This window comes from Melanaphis sacchari, unplaced genomic scaffold (assembly GCF_002803265.2).
Source record: "Melanaphis sacchari strain LSU unplaced genomic scaffold, SCAv2.0 Contig54_pilon_pilon, whole genome shotgun sequence".
NCBI lineage: Eukaryota > Metazoa > Arthropoda > Insecta > Hemiptera > Aphididae > Melanaphis > Melanaphis sacchari.
Genome location: NW_020271380.1, coordinates 2,075,375 through 2,092,088, shown reverse-complemented (window position 1 = coordinate 2,092,088; position 16,714 = coordinate 2,075,375). Strand labels below are relative to the sequence as shown.

Genomic DNA, 16,714 nt, shown 5'->3' with positions numbered 1-16,714 from the left:
CTGCGCAAAGTAGTTTAACAATATTTACAACGTCCGTTGTAGCTTTTTGTATTATACATAGTATATCGAAAAATATTTACATTTGTCTTTCTTTTTTTTTCATGAACGCTATATGAATATCCTTCATGATTTAAAATTAGAAAATATTTTTTACTTTTTAAAAGTCTAAATGCCCTTTTTATTAAATTTTTCACTATGTAAGAAATAATTATAAATAAAGTTGCTTGCTGTTACTATTAAAAACGCTTTGATAATAAATAAATATGTATTAATAGAATACTATTATTATTGTACTACTATATATTGGAATCATTCAATTAAGTACTGAAGACCTTTTTTTACAATATGTCGTTTAAAAGCAAATTTAATCAAAAATTTGAATTCAGTAAAATATTCAAATTCATAATTTAATTAGGTATACTGTGTTCAGAGTTCGTAATATTTGTTGAGTAGGTACAATGATTTAGTAATTGAAATTATTTGATAAATGTTTGAACATTCACTTAAAAATTTTAATATTTTTCTCTGTAGGATTGAAAAACGATATGCATGTCTTAACTTATATTAGTTTATATCAATATATATAATTTTATAAAATAAATAAATTATTGAATTCATAAAAATGTAAATTAATATGAATAATATATTATGTACATATTAGTATATATTCTATATATTTATTTTAGTTTTACATTTATTTTAATAATTTGATTTAATTATTCGTGACAGCTTATTTAAGAAGGATAACAAAAAGGAACATTTGTTAATAAAAAAATATGTGGGAGTTGACCATTCAAAATTATGGTAAAAACGCTATATTAAAATGTATAACTAGTGCAGTCAATAAATACATGCAATTTAAGTTAAATTATAAGCATTTTTTGATTAACAATTATTATTTGACAACACTTACTATTAAAAAGTAATTGAAATAAAAGACATTGCAGGAGTAAATGATAAACATTAAATAAATAGTAAAAATAAAAACAAATACATTAACATTGGAATAAAAAAAAAAAAAAAAACAGTGAGTAGTCATTTCAGATTATTAAAACATAAAAATAAATGAACATCTAATGAAAAATGAATATTCGACGTAAACGGAGCAAATGCATTACTCCACCAACAGTATAAAAAACAAATATTATAGTGGTTGGTATACAGAGAAAACGAGAATACTAAAGAATATGTATATTATATTATGTAGAGCAATAAACATTTCCACAAAAGTTAAACAAGTTAACGAATCCTTAAAGTAAAATTGAAACAAGATCAAAGATGTAGGAATTAAATATTTCTCCGGAAGAAACATAACTGTAATATTAACTATATTAACAACACAAATATAATTATGAATATAATAACAAATATTTTTTATGTATAACAATAAATTAAAATTGCATATTAAATAGTTTTAATTTGGCCCTGATGTTGGGGCATGTATTAAAAAGTGGAACAAAATTCAAATTAAATTTTATTACATCTTCGAGTTAGATTAAACGTACAGTGTGATAATATGGTACTTATGGTAGGACAAAAGAAAATAGTGCACGTGAGCCGGTACTAGATTTCTTACTTATAGAACAGTTTTACTTCCTGAAGTGCTTACTTTCATTTAGTACGTTTAAAATTCACCAACTGTCGGTAGCAATTTATTTGCTTTTATGCTTTTGTGAGTTCAAGGTGAGGGGAAAAACCGAGGCTATTGTGGTTTTAGTTTTTAAAAAGGACTTGAAAGTGGAGTAAACACAACGTTTATAGAATCGCCCACTCGACCCCGTCGACCTTTTTTCACCTAAAAGGTATCGGATTTATGGTTTTTACTTAGTTACTAAACTAAAACGCACTGAATGTTAAAAGAAAGGCTCTCTGTTGTTGACAAGAATCTCTCGGTTGGACTTCTTCTGTGTGGTACTATAGTGTATAATGAGATTAGCAGTGTCTCCGGTGGTTGCAGGCGTTTGCAATTTAAGAGAAAACAATCAACGATGTGGCACCCCTAAGAAATTTGCATTTTGAGTACGGTTAAAAAACATTTAAATGAGTGGTTCTGGCTCGTAATCAGTGGATAAAAGAACCTGTATAGGTATTACTATATACTAAACTTCAAAATGAAATTCCAGGTTAGGCTTGGTATGGAATAAGACTGGAAAGTTTTAATTGTCACTTTCCTCTATACCATAACGTGTTATGTTATGGAAATAAGTTTTGTTAACCATAGAAAATCGTGCGAGAACGAAAAGAGGCTTGGTTTATATTTATTTCCAACAAAAAATAATATTAATGAAGATCAATATTTAAAGCTTCAATAACATAACTATTGACGTGCCATTATTCTTATGAACGATATATTTATTATTTAAAATTGATTTAATGAAATAATAATTTTAACTGTTGTTATAGAAAATATTTAATTATACGCCAAGAAACAATATTTTTGTTAAATGTATAATATAATAATATTATCTTTGAAGGGAATACAAAATACTTTCATAAAACTAACATACTATCTAAAAATAAGGTTTGAATTAACATAATATCGTTATGTAGGTATATGTAAAATAAAAATCATAAAATAATAAACGCACACATGTATATAAATATTTTTTAGATATACTCGTATTGCAAAAATGTATTTTCCATTTAACATAATATTTCTCTAGTTCAAGCTACTTGTTAATTTAAACTATGAGAACTTTTATTACATTTAATTAAAATATATTTTTCTTTGTATATTATTTTTTTTTTATTACCATAGTTATAAATTTAACATACTATAAAATCTTATAAAAATATATTTACAACACTTAAAAATGCAGTTTAAAAATCAATGATAAAAAGTAAAAATCAAAAAAAATGTGAAAAATTCAAAATAAAAGTTTTAAAATTTAAACTTTCTGTTTAGAAAGCTACGTTTTAAAATAAGTTAAAAATAATGTACTCCACTGCTCTATTTATTATAATGGTCAATTATTATGCATGTTATATGACTTTAGTTAAAAGGATAAAAAAAAAAAAATAAAAAATATATCAATTATATAAATACTTTGTTTGTATATTTATAAATGAGGTAGTTATTAAAGTGAAATAAGGTTTCCAGACTATAGAAAACTTTAATCTAACTTTTTTTGTGTGCTAAATTTATGTAGCTACGTATTAAATCTGTAAACGACAGCCAATATTACTTTAGCATAAAAAGCCGTTTCTCTTTTATCGAGCGTTTGGGATGCAGAATTATTTGTATTTCTATATACAAGTTAAAGTCTATAAAAGTTTGTTTTCTTCCGATCGCACATTTTATTTATGTCTCCCTATGCATTATATTATATACCTAGCTTGGTTAATTTATATATATTTGGCATGTCCGAACACTCACGTAGAAGGGAGCACTCAATAACACTAAAATGCCATTATACGCAGAGACCTTAGCTCGGCAGGGGACAAGTTTGAGAGAAGATGAAAACGGAATTTTTATGGATTTTATAGTACACGCTAAATTCAATCGGTTGATTAAACTATTAAAGCCAGTAGAATATCGCGATAACTTCGATAGTTGCTAAGGATCCTTTTGGACACGGTTAACATACAATACGCATGCTACACGCTATATGTGCTTTACGAAAACGTAATAAGTAATAATAATATGTTAATTTAATGTTCTCGATTGATGAAGTAAATATTTCGTTTTATGGCGGAGCATAGAGGATTTCAGTGCTGCACGCAGTTTATCAAAGGACGAGTTTTCTTGTAGCTACGCGTTGAAAATTACTCGCAAAGCCTTATGTAGCTAAGACAGTTAAGTTTCACGAAGTACCTACGTATTATAGGTATTATGAATTGTATTGTGTGAAATCGTTAAATGTTGTGCACTGCATATAGAATATTTTAATCCAATTTAACCCTCTGAAGACCACTTTTGAGTAGATGCACAAACTACTCAAACTGTACTCAAATTGTAGGTACGCATTTATACTTACATTTTAAATTTTAACTTATAATATTAATAATATTGCACAAAATTCATCGTGTAGGTACAATAAAAAATAAATATTATAAATTAATTAAAATTAGTGATAAATATAGAATACATTTATTTAAAAAGGTGTATGTATATTTTATCTTTGCAATAATTGGTTACAATTTCCTTGTTTATATTATGAATGTGATTAAGATGAAGTAGTTTCCATTTAGATAAATGTTATAAATGTGTAGATACTTTGAGTATACACCGACAACCTGCCATTCGGATTCCGCTTAAAACCTACAGCTATCCCGGAAATTTCTTGGGACTACATTAAGAAATGTCTCAACCATATATTACACATATAATATGTATATAAAATATATATATATACATACCTTTGACAAAATTATGTACCGTTCGTCTCACGTAGCTGCCGCGCTAACAAACCGTGTTAACGAACGTTTTTCGCACGGTTCACGGGTCTTCCACGCGCTTCAAAAAGGACAACAATTTCTCGATTAAAAGGAGTAATGATTATAATATCGTATAATATCAAAGATCGCGGTAGCTGTAGCGAATCAGAAGTATATTATATAATATGCGCGTGGATTAGTCGAACATCCTGCTGAATACGGGAACCCTCTTGGGAAATCTCTTCCGGTTGTTTGTAACCTGCGCCGACCTATTCAGATACTATTTTATGTGAATGGTTTATGTAGGTACGTCGCGTGACTATTATATGATATCATGGGTAATAATAATTCGCGCGTTAATCACCGGAAACAACGAAGAGTGTCGAACACATCTTATTGTTATTTATACTCGTCAATAAATTCAGTATATTCTTCTGTCGAGTTCCGGAATTGAGGTCGTGTATACGTAATAATAGGCTGTGTTACTAGCGATCGTGCTGTAATGGTTTCTTCACATGGAAACCATACAACGCTAAGATACATAGTATATGAACAACCACTCAAAAATTGATATATGCCGTACTTATTGGAAAATAATTTTAAAATACTTAAAAATGCATACAAATTATTAATTTATTATTGTTGTCTATAATATATTATTGTTCTCCAAGACTAGAAATTGTCAAGGTAAATGTGTTTGGTTAGGTTAGGGTTAAATGAGTGAATAAATGTGTTTGGGTTATAAATAGTTGTACAATGAGGTAATTAAATAAACTTTTTAATTGAGTAATATCAAAGTAAACATAATTTCGCATTTTAAAATCACTAAATAATTATTTTAAAAACATTAAAAATACAGTTTCAATGATTAACTACATTATAATATAGCTGGTTTGCGTCGTTCGCGTAGATATTACTTATCTTTCCTGTAGCATCAATAGTCTTTTTTTCGTATAGCTATCAGTATAAAACATGCCCCACAACTTTTAGCGTTTCAATAAAAAGATTTTAATTGAAAACGTAAATCAATCTTTGACCAATATCTATAATATACATTTTGATGGAAATAAATTTAAGTGATATCAATTTAGTTGGAATCTTTAGTCACCGTAATACATATACACATGACCTAATCTTTTAATTGCCTTTTTGTGATATATAATTTTAAAGAAAAAAAGGAAATTTGTACTCTTGGAACTTTGGCGGTAAAGTAAAGATTTTTTTCTCTTCTTAGATATGCTGACAGTAGAAATCTTTAAATCTTCTAAAATTAAGTATTTTTTTTATCTAATTACTACATACAAGATCTTTATTTTACGTTTCTTCTCTTATCTGATGATATTTTAACGTATTGTCAACGTAATCGCATTATTTAGGTTACCAAAACAATCTTATATATATATATATAATTCATGAATTATAATTACATGATTATTATCGCTTTATTTTTTTCGAACAAGTTATGCAAAACACCTATTTTTATGAAATCTTCCGTACTTTGGTCTTTGGATACCTACAATTTGATTTCAATCCATAAAATTAATTTTTTACTCATTTTTACCACAGTCTGCCCATGCGTAAAAAAGTGTTATTTGCTAGAAATTATACGTATTTGTTCGATCTGTTTTACTACAATGAATGATTATTAGACGACAAACGGAATGCGTTACGTGGTGAGCTTGGACTGCGGACGGAAAAAAACCGCAGCTAATCGAACATTATGTTCTCGAATTTTCAAAACACTCGCGTGTGTTATTTTCGTCGGGTAAATCCTGATCGCGTCGCAGTCGAATACGTACCTACTACCTACGTCCTACGTGGTATGACTGTTTTAATTAAAACCACCGGAGCCACAACACTTCGTATCTTCTACATATACATAGATGTTACACATACACACACACACACACACACAAATATACACACATATAAGTATATTATATTGAATATAATAATGCAGACTGTGTTTGTATGTGTGTGTATTCGTGCAAAATGGTCGCCTGCTAGTGGGTGATACTGCCGTGTGTGGTGTGGATTCGTGTATACCAGGGAGAAGAGGTGTTAGGGTATCGAGGGTTGAGGATTCCAAATGGAATATTTTTCACCTCTCCCCAGAGATCCCGTGGAAACGTCATTACGGCAGGCGTTGAACCATTAGCCCTTAATAAACAATAGTTTATAATCCTGTCCAGGAATTTTGCGATTGCATTGCTTGCTCTATGCGTAATCATATATATATAAGTACATTATAACTGTTACTGTGTCGTCTGTCAGACCTACACGAACAGTGCTGCGGGTAGTGGGCACGTGGGCGACAATTTTGACGTTTATATAAATAATGTACGTTGACTAAATTTTCCCATTTACATCTTTAATTCGAAATTAAAAGAATATATTATTTTACTACAACAATATTAAATTATTAACAGTGTGCGTAATATGATTTTTTTTAAATGTTTACATTATTACACAGTAAATTATACAACATTTCAAATCGAATATAATTTTTTTGAACAATTAAATAAAACGATAAAAATTAATTCTTTAGTATTTTAATAATTAATAATATTATGTGAGTATTACTAACAGAGATTTTTTTTTTTTTTTTTTGAAGACTTGGATCTCATCACACAATATGTAATATATATAAGTATATATTAGATCAACTAAAAATAATTTATTTCGTGGTTAAAACAAGTTTATTAAAATTGACTTTAGTGAGAAAAATGTGCTGCAAAAATATTTATTTACAAAGAAAAATTAAATAAAATCAACTTTTTATGCTTTTCGAAATAATTAAAATAGCGTCGTCCTTTTTACGAGCGGTGTAACTTTTAACGATATAATGGATTTGTTATTTCACTGTTTACTCACAAAGGGGAGGGGATGAACCAGCGTTTATTTTTCACAGACAAGATCGACGACAGTCATTTTTTTGGAAGACAATATTAATAATAATAATAATAATAAAAAAAATACATTGGTTCAACTGTTGTTGACTGTGAAAATTCAATTTGCTGATGATTTATATGAGTTCTAAATTAGAATAAACAGCACGACTCGTTGAGCTTAAAGTGTCGACCAATAGGTCGCTGTCGACCACTTTGAGTTTTTACAACGCATCTACTATAATAGCTGCGTTTTAATGAAAAATGGATTACATTTTCTAAACGGTCTTCGAACTAATGGCCAAATGGTCTGAAACGGTAGTCGTGCTAAAGTTTTGGCAATGGAACAACAGCTAGCGGCGATACAGCGTCAACGTATTACTCTGTTGATATTACACAGAAAACACGACTTATCCATATTGTTTTTAGCGCCTGACTGAGGCGACTATAATATGGTTCTTTAAAGTCTAAAATACGTGTTCATCCCTCGGGAATAACAACGATGAAACGAAGAACAAAAAATAAAGAGATGTTGTTTAGCGTTTTTCCTTGCTGCAGCGATCTTCCGCCAGAACCTCGCAAACATTATATTATTATTCTACGATAATATTTATATAATTATATTGGCTTTAGAATCCATTAAAATTTAAAAAATCATGGTTATGTAAAGAATATAATAAATTATGCACAGATGATCGACCGGTATATTATATATAATATGAAAATACTACTATGATGTGTTTACCAATTATACATTTATGACTATAATACTGCACTAAGTTATTGAATTAACAATATTCTAATGAATTGGATATTAAAACAAAACAGCAAATTTAAATTCAAACGGAATAAATTATGTAGATCAAAATAATTATGTTTGACAGGCTAAAAACAAATTTAACTATACGGCTAATTTATATTGATGGTAATATAAAACTCTGATATAACTGTTGTTAATCTTACAAAACATCTATTTGAAATGCATAAGTGGTATTTTTAGACATCGAAAAAAAAACTTACGAAGGTTTTGTTCACACTTAAAAATTAATTACCAATTCCTTCCTTTAAAAAAAAAAAAAAATTCTTTTATATTTTGGTCGTTTATTATAAAATTAAAGTTTATATCAATATCTTGTTCCATCCTATCCCGGACAATTCAATAAAAATTCTAAACAATAAAACACTTAGAATTGTTTGTTGTTAGAGAAAAATTATAGTGGTTACATTATAAACAGACATTCATATGTTCTACGTATATATTATTGTTTCTGAAGAACAGTTAATATATTTTAGCATTAATTGAATACAAATATTTAAAACATTAATAGGGAGTGTGTGGTTTTGTGAGTTTGCTTATTTGTATTTAAATGCAAATGTTCAGCTGTACCTACAATATTTTTGAAAAATGTTATCCTTCTGTGAAATCTTACCCAAATATACACTTATATTATGTTGAAAGGCAGTGAACTTATCTAACTTACAGCGTAAAAAATATAAATCACTCGGGAAAATCTGAAAGAATTAAACAAATATTTCAATTCAAGTATTAATGCGCGGTGGCTAAAATTGTTCGTTTCACCTCTCCACAGTCTTAGAGGTGTATTTTTTATTGTTGTAATATTATTAAAAAAAAAACCCAAAGTAATATATTATTATACTGAACCGCGTCGGGTAGCAAAGAATATTCCGCAAGCAAAACATAATACAACGCGAAAGAAATCCACTGGTGCTTTAGACGCCTATTCGATATATTGTTTTATTTCCACAGTATTTACGCGTGGGTAACACGTGAAATATCAGTTTTCAACGTTATAATAATAGTAATAATAATATATTATATATTATGACGTATACACGCGGCATTATAATATTATTATTTGTATTCGGTGGCAACAGCTGTGGCAGGCGTTACTGCAGCTCTTAAAATATTATATTATCGTTATACCTACCTATACCTACCGAATGACACTACTGTTTTGCGATAAATTGTTTTGGAATTTTTCACGATATTTCTATAGGTCGCTCGCGTTCACCTCAACGCGCATTACCGATAACTTATGCAGTTCACTCTCAGACCGATTTGTGTTGAACGCATTTATAATATAGCAACCTACACGAGTTTCGCACAATATTGCATGAGCCGTATTTTAATGCATTATAATATTATTATTACCTACCTATAATGCCCATCGTTCGCCTGAACTAGTTGTAATTGTCAGAGTTCAATACGTGACTGGCAGAATCTGGAGAAAGAATGCCTTCAAAACTGGACGATATGTAGGTCGTCCCTATTCACGGCTTAGATTATTCTGCTAATTCGTATTCCCATCGCTAATGTTTTTTTTTTTCCTAATGAAGTCGAGGGTTAAAAGTGAATGTACTGATACAACGACTGTAATAGTCGTAGTTATTCAATGCATATTATGTTATATAGCGTCAATGAGATGGAAATAAAATGCACAACATAGTAACTGCTAATATAGTATTATACATGTGGTATAAGAACCTGCTACTTGCTACAAACAACGTTACTGTTTTTTGTCATCAATGTATATCTAATTAAAATATTTTTAACATTTCAAAGTACCAATTAATGCCATTCCTTCTGATTTTTTTTTTATTACTTTAATAATTAATATGAGAAACTACATGTACTCTTTGAAGTTTTGTTTTTATTTTTGTTACATCACAACTTCTGGTCATTAAATAAAGTACCTACCTGAATTTTAATTTCTTTGAATTTTTAAATTAAATTTAAAGTACAAGAATTAAAATATCAAAACTAGAAGTTTGCAAAATATACTAATTATTTATTACCCAATGGCTAATTATAAAAAAACGTTAATCTGCAGAGTACATATTATGAATAAATTGTACATCAAGTACGAGTATAAAAATAACATAAAACATAAAAATTGTAACTTGAATTGTAAAAAATATATTTTATTTTATTTTATTTTATTGTTTACTAAACTATATCCGTTTAAAATACGCAATTAGTTATTTATATCAATAATCTTTTAAAAGTTTTATACGTTATCCGGTAGTGTATAACTATGTTCCATAACATTTAAAAGCTTAGAATTTTTTCGTATTTATTACCTATAGGTATTTTATAAAATTACAAAAAACATGAGATAATAAACTATTACATAAAAATGTACCTATGTAATTACTAGACATTATAAATAATAGTTGATATTTAATATCATACATAAACCAAAGAAATTATTATGTAATTATTTTATCAAACTGATAAGACTGCACAATGAAGGTTTAGTATTAAAAGATTATATAGTTAGTTGAAATACGTTGAAATAAGTTAAAATAACGTTTTTCCAAATTATAAAATATAATTTATGAAGACATTTTGTCATCAACTTACTTCAGTCTTTAACTGTGAATACATAGTATATTATTTATTATTTAGGAAGTAGTTATATAGTTCAGGGGACTAATTTATGTTTTATACCAGGTTAATATTAGTAAATTTAACTTCTAACTGGCTTCTACTATTATTTTAATAATTATTTGATGGTTATTACTAATTAATGTAAGTATTATCATTAAAACTAAAAATATATTGTAATGTATATATATTGTAATATACATATAGTTCATAGTTGTATAATTCTTGTGGCTAAGAAAATGCTTATGATAGATGCGCAACTATAAAACTGCTTTAATTTTATTAATATTTATTATTATAATATTTACGTTCATATTACATAGATAATAATTTTTTTAATTGATTTTTTTTTTTTGTTATTGGGCATAAATGTGTAATTGAATATAAAGAAACATTTTGTGGACCTATTTATAACTTATGTTAATGCAATATTTCTAGTATGCATACGCTTTTAATAAAAACGTCGTTTATTATCTTTACAACCAACTTTGACGATTACTCATTAATGTAGATTCAAAATTTTCCGTTTAACTTGACCCATATGCTATTATGCTAGTCAGACACCTCTAGGTTAAATTAAATTTGCATAAGATTATTGGAACACATACTTGTTAAGCCATTATAATTGTATAGACCTTTCAGACTCAATATTATAATAAACACAGAGAACCAAAACTTGTCTATAACTCTACACACATCACATTTTCAATCGTTTTTCATTTAATAAATATAAGCATTATCCTCGTCAATAACATAGTTCTATATTCATAATTCAAAATATATATTTATGTGAAAGTGCGTGCGTGTGTGTGGGTGGGTGGGTTTGAGTATCACCATAATATAGTATCGTTCGATTAAAAAACGTAACATACATATTTTCATGATTTATAATTATATTAGTTACATAGAAATTATCGGACATGATTAATATTTTGTTTACGAAATACACGCGGGCTTAAAATCATTTAAAAATCATACATGCATTTTTTTTTTTTTTTTTTGTGAAACGTATTATTTCAAGGACACATAACTTATAGCAGTTACGTAAAAGGAGCTAACGAATGAAAATTATATTTTACGATCACTAACATTAATTTAGTTAATTAATAAATATAGAACAAAAAAATTAGTACGCTTATTTGTCTTAAATCAATTTATATACCAAGGTTTATCCATATTTATTTTAAATACAATTATATGCTTAAAATTTGAAATAAAAACAAATAATATTAATTTATATAACAGGTACCAACATTAAAGTGGAAATTTATTTTTATTTTTAACTAATACTATATACACATTTAACAAGTAAAAAAGAGTAGAATATATTATGTTATTTAATAATGGTATGCATGTTCTGAAAGAGTGATTACTCCTTCCTAAATTTTATCAATTCATTAATTTTATTTTATTTGTAAGATAATAAACGTGCAAGATTAAATCTCTGCGTGATCGTGCAGGTCGTAAAACATCCAGATATTGAGCATTCTACGTAAAAACAATGGGAAGGTGAGACGTTCATGATTTAGAGGTTTAGAAGATGTATATACAATATACATATTTTATTTATCTACATTATAATATGAATACCTTAAATCGAACGTATATTCCAAAAAGCATCGCTTATACAAAAACAGAGCAACTGGGGGAATAAGAAAAAAATTAAATTAAAATGCAGACGATTGCATAAAAATAACATCATTATCACTGTAGTTTTATTGAGTGTTTAAAAACTATCTATAAATATATAAGTACATGTATTGCCTGAGACTACTTTTCTTAAAGTTGTGAACTGAACGTTTCATAAAAAATCTAGACAATTATAGTTAAGAACAAACATTTTGTTTAAATAACACTACATAAATAAAAATAATTCTAATTATATTCTATTTCAACCTATATATACATGTATAATATATTTGTTTATAGTATATGTAAAATATATAATTATCTTATCAATATTGTTTATAAATGTATAGAAGTTATATTAATATTCGTCATCGGGTAGGTACAATTTTATTTCAGATTGCATAGAATTATGCAAGTAGTTAAGTATGCAAGAATTAAGTAGTTTTTTTTAAACATCAATTAGTAATTAATCACTTAGTATCTAAAAAACATCCATTAAATTAATATCAGCTGTATACGCTATAGGTATTGAATAAAAATATAAATACAGCTAAATTTTGAAAATCACACTTAGGTAGGTCACCGTTGTTGTCCGTATCCATAATTTTTTTAGAGATTTCAAACCGCCAACGCGGAGATACGATGTTAAGCCATTAGCCATTTATATAGATGTAAATCTTGATCCTCTTTGCGGTCATCCGTCGGTGTAGGTATATATATCTAACTCTGGCTTGAATCTTGACAAACACACACATACTATGATACGCTTTACGGTATATACATAAAAGGTTAAAAGGCGAATAGTCCGAAAATTATAACAAATAGATACAAGCGTTTAGAGCCGGTCTAGTTTTTATGTTTCGCCCCAGGACGACGTCTCGACATTAGAGATACGGACAGCGAATAGGAGGGCAGCCACATGATGAAGAGGTTGGTGTGCGAAATTTCGTTCCGGTGGCGTCGGTGAATTGCGGTTCGTCCGGTTTGAGTAATCGTCGTCATCGTCGTCGTCTTCGGACAAATCGTTTTGCAGACCCAGTCGTAAGATATTTGTCTCGACCCATTCGTAAATCTTTCTCTCCGCATATTATTTTTTCTTTCTTTATTTGTATCCGTTGCGTGAATATGTTACGTTACAATTATTAGAGAAACACACAATAATTACCGTGTGCTTTACAGCCGCAGTCAAACAATAATATTTAACTACCGTATAAACAATAATAATAAAAATATATTTATCTTGTTTTGATATAGATGTAAAAAAAAAAAATCTACGAGTGGTGCATATATTATAACATAACAAATTATTCCTTCATCCTCAAATAAAACGGTCGATTCGTCTTTTTATGCAGTACGATGGTTGTCAGGTTGTCAAATATGATATTATATACCTACGTATTACGTAGTACGTAATATGTTTTAACACTTAGAGTTTAAACAATATTATATATATGCCGTCGACTGTCATGTCTTTACGAAGTTATTGTCATGTTTTGTTGCGTGTAATAAAAATAACCTAACCCCCTTCTAACATAAAAAAAAACACTCACAAACATCGTCAAGAAAAATAAATTAAACTTAGGTATAATAGATATTCAAAGAAAACCTCTCTATATGACCGTGCGTAACCCCTGTAATAATTTTCATGATATTATCAACTCTTATAGACGTGCTTTTTTAGAAAAAGAGCTTTGATTATCACACGATGCCTATATATAATAATAATGTACGAGTAGTACAATAATATTATGTAGGTTTTCCGGGTTTTCGTGCACTCATTCCGCACAAACGTTGTTTGACATCAGAATTAATTTTTGTAGCTTTGAATTCGTTTTGGTTTTTTCAAAACGTTTGAATTTTATGCAGAAAAGATACACTTGAACGTTATCTTACTAGACATTAGAATATATATATGGCAGAGGTTACCAAATTTTTTTTAGCAGAGTTCTACTAAAAATATACTTCACCTTTTAGAATTGACTTCAGTAAGAAAGTGTTTTTTATTCTAACATGAAAGATTTTGAAATCACCCGCAATCAACAGTTTGGCCGCCTCTAATATATGGGTACATTGTTTCAATATGAATATTTAAATTATTTGAATATTATTATAATTCAAAAGGTAAATTATTTTTGTAAAGTTAATCTTATTTGTCAATACAAGATTAATGTTAAATATTGTATTTTTGTTTTAATATTTGAAGTATACTGCAAATTTATGAACAAATTAAATATGATTACAAACATAGCTTATATATTTTTTACTATTGCAAGTTTCGAAAAAATATTTAAAAAATATTACACCGTATAATGAAGTAAATATAGGAGATACGTGTATTTTAAATTTTGCGCATATTTAAGAGAAAATTAAAATGCATGATTTATAATGTACTTTTTCTTAAAAAAAAAAAAAACCAAAACAAAAAAAATGGGTCATTATAGCTTAAAATATATTTTAAGCTAGATATTTTGTAGTGAGAATATGTTAATTTTAAAGAACTCATGACATTTGTTATATTTTTGTTTAGTATGTAAACCACAAAGTAAGTGAAATTAGAAAGGTTTATGCAATATAGCACTGTTGTTATTTTTGTTGTATTTTATCACTAAATTATGTTTATATTTGTTTGTATAAAATTACACTTGTATACGCGAAAGTATAGAAAATGTCATTACTTTTTATTTAATTTCACTTATCACTTAATACATTATATTATAATTTTTAGTTGCCAGTTATACAACATGTTTCTAAGTTTCAACTAACCTTTATAAAATATTTTGAATTAGTATAGTGATAATTGACAACTTTCCTGAATCAATAAAGAATAATTTCCTAATAATTAAAAATAAATATCTCTACTCCTATATTGATTTTATTTTTAATGGATTTTTTTAAATTTAATATTCGATTAAATTCATACATTTATATGTTCATTTTATATTTACTAGTTGTTAGTAAATTGCAAATAACATGAAAAAAAAAATCAGTATAACTGTGTTTTCTTATTTAAAAAAAAAAAAAAAATGATTTTTATTACTTTTTAATCCTTCATTAATTTAACATCATTCATATTGAATTATAGTTTTTTTTTTTTTTTCAAATAATTAAATGTTTTTTAATATTTTTATCGATTATTATTGATACATTATAGAAAGTACTTGCGTGTTAAACTATATTATAGTATATTAATGTTGTCATAATTTGTGGCAGACACATCTTAAGAGCTTAACTCTTAAAAGTTGTAAGGTATTTTTTTATATGTATGTCTACTACTTTACTTACACCTTATACACTCAAAGAAGATTAAGACATGCATCGTTTTGATAAATTAATTAAGTTCTATTCCAAAGAAGCGATTAGATGGTTACTGGAGAGAATGATAGAGATCAAGGGAGGGGAATTGTGATAATCCATTTTGCTTGGTTGAATTTTAGAGCTTTCAATCAAATTCATTCGCTTAGTTAACATTTGACAACCAATTCGTATATTTTAAATAAATATATGTTTTAAACTTAAAAGTGATTACTATTTGATTTACTAATGGAAACAATTTTGAAATAATAATTTATTTCTTAGTAATGCCTGAACTCGGTTTTTAAATTTCACTATTGGCCAGCGTTATTATTTCTACAGAAAAACTTAATAATTCTTATTCGATAATAATTTTTGAAGAAATTTATAATATTTATCAAATAATATAATATTCAATTTTGTTATAATAAGCAAAATTTAAAAAAATAATATGTAGGTATTATGCATTTTTCTTATTCATGGTTTTAAGGCTCATTTATGGTTCATTAATAATTGGTTAATATAGATATCGAATAACACGGTTAAATGATTAATAAATAACGCATCAAAAAGCAGAAAAATGATGGTATATTTCGTGAACATTAATGTACATTTATTTTTGAAATATATTTAAATTTTAGAATTATAAAATAAGTATTAATAGATTATAGTATACAGACATACATTGAATTATATATATGCGTCAAGAATTCCGATCATTCACTCGAATTAGTGAAAATTCATTATGAACATTTTAAAAAAATTACTTAACTGAAAGAAACTATAAACTTGCCAAGAAATTTTGAATTTTGTGGGATTTTTAAAAATTGAATAAAATATTTATGAACCACATATATTAGATATAATTTTTGATAGCTGATAGCTGACCTAATTTCTTCGAAGATTCTAAAATTATTTGATTAAAGTATGTGATATCTATATCAGATTTCTTGTACTCGGTAAATTTTATGAAACTTTTGAAGCTTATGAAAAGTACTTACTAAAACAATTAAAAAACCAGTAATTTATTTTGCAGAATCAATATAAATTCGTCTGTAAGCTTTGAATAATAATAATTTACAGAATGACTTAACCACGAGTATTTAAAATTCAGCGTCAT

The 16,714-nt window shown here is 27.2% G+C and overlaps 1 protein-coding gene across 1 annotated transcript in view; it reads left to right on the top strand.

Annotated features, from left to right (window-relative positions):
- Positions 1-16,714, top strand: part of LOC112599652 (brain-specific angiogenesis inhibitor 1-associated protein 2-like protein 2) — a 97,510-nt gene that overhangs the window by 60,051 nt on the left and 20,745 nt on the right. The gene's annotated exons all lie outside the window — the stretch shown is intronic.